Source organism: Nanorana parkeri, unplaced genomic scaffold, assembly GCF_000935625.1.
Source record: "Nanorana parkeri isolate BGI_ZX_2015 unplaced genomic scaffold, ASM93562v1 scaffold77, whole genome shotgun sequence".
Taxonomy (NCBI): Eukaryota; Metazoa; Chordata; class Amphibia; order Anura; family Dicroglossidae; genus Nanorana; species Nanorana parkeri.
Genome location: NW_017306345.1, coordinates 2,066,474 through 2,069,705, shown reverse-complemented (window position 1 = coordinate 2,069,705; position 3,232 = coordinate 2,066,474). Strand labels below are relative to the sequence as shown.

The 3,232-nt window shown below is 45.9% G+C and overlaps 1 protein-coding gene across 1 annotated transcript in view; it reads right to left on the bottom strand.

Moving 5' to 3' along the window:
- FRS3 (fibroblast growth factor receptor substrate 3) overlaps positions 1-3,232 on the bottom strand; it is a 43,121-nt gene that overhangs the window by 22,144 nt on the left and 17,745 nt on the right. The gene's annotated exons all lie outside the window — the stretch shown is intronic.

Here is a 3,232-nt window from a genome sequence, read left to right as displayed (position 1 = left end):
CGCCGCTTCCTCCCCGTAGACATTAGGCAGCCAGGCTGCCGGTTTCTGTGCAGCACGGCTGCCTAAATGTTTTGGGGGTGGCATTTTTGCTGCCCCCCTGGAATCTGCCGCCCGAAGCAAACGCCTTGTTTGCCTCGCGGCAGATACGCCCCTGCCTGGACCCAACACAGCACCCTGGACCCACAGACTGATTACTCCTAGTCTAGAGCCACATGTGCGACTTTAGTCATTGGCTACTTAGCGATTTATCCACTTGCTGGCCATCATCACATTATGCTGGAGAGGCACAGATCTTTAATTGCATAATCATTCTGTAAAATCACTAGAAGATATTGTAGCAATACCTGGAGCATTGTGTGAGACTGATATACTCCATGGACATCCTCCACAGACACAAAGAGGCAGCTGGCTGCAATTGCTTGTATATTGGATCAGCAACAATCAGGATTTCTATAGTGTGGGATTTACTTACAGACGAGGCAACTCCGGAATCTCCCCCACAGAACCCCTGAAGAACGGAGACATGTTTTACAACAAGGTTTTCTGGGCAGATTAAGCTGATCATTGAGGACAACAAATTGAACTGACTGGGAATATCCACGTGTTGAGCGGGGAACAGAATCTGCGCATCGGGCAGGTGCAGATCCGGGTCCCTCCCGGCGGGCTGGGAAATCAGGGAGCCGCAAGGCAGGAACAGGGACAGAGCTAGATCCACAACGAACCTATGGGCTGCAGCTACGTCAGGGAGGTGGGTGGGCCAAGCTTGTAATTGACACCTGGCTCGAGAGAGCTGTCAATTCCAAACAGTAAAGAGTAAGTTCGCGTGCCATCAGACAAGGGCTTGCGTGCCAGGCTGGGCACGCGTGCCGGGGGTTGCCGACCCCTGTACTAGTCTATCCTAACATGGAATTCATTTTTGGTGGACAAACTGGGCTTCAGTTTAGACTTGAATATACATTTATATTAATTTTATATCTTTCAATTAGGAGGCATTAGACAAGAAATTTTTGAATAATTTCTCCCATTGTTACTTTTATGAAATTAGTGCAGCCCAAGCATTTTACCCCAAAACATGACTGATAAAGGATTCCGAGCACAAACATAACAATTAATTGTATTTTTTACATTACTGCAATTACTGCTTTATTACTCTGGCATCTTATACGCAACCAAAAGATCATCAGTTTTCTGTTACTACAGGGGGAAGTAAAGCACAGTTGGATCAGATCTATTCTTCCCAAGATGGGCTTTGGAGCTAGAGCAAGAACTTGCTATTATTTCCCATATGCAGAGTGGTTACATTGTGCTACAGGGCACTTTGTAATAATATCCAAATGTCTGAAGCAGATCAATTTAGGTCCTGGACTGTATTTTATTGTCATTAACAGCACTCTGTTCGAGCCCTAAACTTTATGGGACCACAATAAAGCTTCAAAAATCCAAGAACTATGTTGGTGGTGAAATGACAGTTACAAGGAAATGTAGTACTGACATGTCATCAGGAGCATAACATTGTTTACATGACGTATACATTAGGGCTGCAACCAACTAATCGATAATGAGAAGCGTTGCCAATAGATATGCACCGATACTTGTATAGGTATCTGTGCCAATGCAGAGTATTTGGGCGAGTACTCAAACTTGCCCAAATGCCTTGCCCGATACTTGCGTTCCAGTATCAGGAAGCCGGGCAGCGAGTCATTACACGCTGCCCATCTTCCCGATTGGCCAGCTTTCTGTGCAATGGCCGGCTTTCTGTCCAATCAGGATGCCAGGTGCCGTGTAATTACACGGTGCTCAGCTTCCCGATCGGCCGAGAAGTCGGCTCCATGCTCCCTCATCACCTGGTGATGAGGGAGCATGAAGCCGGCTTCCCGGCCAATCAGGAAGTTGGGCAGTGAGTCATTACACGCTGCCCGGCTTCCTGGTACTGGAAACTCAAGTATCTGGCTAGGCATCGGAGCATTTGGGCGAGTACTCACCCAAATACCGATTGGCCAGGAAGCCGGCTTCATGCTCCCTCATCATCTGGTGACGAGGAAGCATATAGATGGCTTCCCTGCTAATCAGGAAGCCAGGTGGCGAGTCTTTACACGCCGCCCGGCTTCCCGACTAATTAGGAAGCCCGGTGGCGAGTCATTACATGCCGCCTGGCTTCCTTAATGTGACTTCTGGTATATTTGGTATCGGTGAGTACCGGAAAAAAAATATTGGTACTTGTACTCGATACCGAAAAACCGGTATTGGTGCTTCCCTAGTTGCCAACTATTCTCATTTTCGATTAGTTGGTTGCATCAACTGGCTCTCTCCTCCACGCTGGGAGGAGGACACAGCAAGCAGTGGGCGGGTGCAATAGCCAGGCTGCTATCAGCTATTGCAATTTGAAATGGCCAATAGCAGGCTGGCTATTGCACCAGCCCACTACATGCTGCATTTACATTCAGCTGTCATCTGTGGAATCTTGCCACTGGCAGCTGTCATTTATTTATTGCTGGGTTTTTATATAGGACTGACAATTTACGCAGCGCTTTACACGGTGCACATTCACATCAGTCCCTGCCCTTGAGCTTGCAATCTAAGGTCCCTATCTCACATGCATACATAAGACAGGAGCCAATTAACCGACCAGCACTCTGTTCCAGTCATTCCCTGGCTGAAGCTTTTCAAGGACCATATGTTTACAATACAATTATTATTTTTTTTTAATAATAATAAAAAAGGTGGAGAAAAAGCCATTTTCAGTTTCGGCCTGACAAATTCTGCTGCGGGAGGCGAGTTGTAGTGCTTTTCATCCCAATGGAACCCCAAACACGTCCCCCACCCACAGAGTGATCGCCCACACTGGAACGCATGGTACCGCAATGCCATGCGTTCCAGTGCAGTGCGATTGCAAAACATTGTGCATGCAGCTTCATTCTGAAGTAAACTTTGTTTCTAACACTGCATCCATGTATTTTATTTTAAATTAGGAATGGTATTTAATTGTTTGGATCATATTAATCGAAAAAATAAAAAAATCGAGCAACTAATCGATTATGAAAATAATCATTACCTGCAGCTCTAGTATACATGATGTATAAAGTTACAGTACAGAATAAAATAGAGTGCTAGAGTACAAAATATGGAAAAACATAGTTAACCCCACTAAAACGTTGAGTAGTAACTTGCCATTGCTATTAATGTGTTGTTTTTCAGTAATAGTTAACTTGGAAAGGGGGGGGGGGGGGGTGCA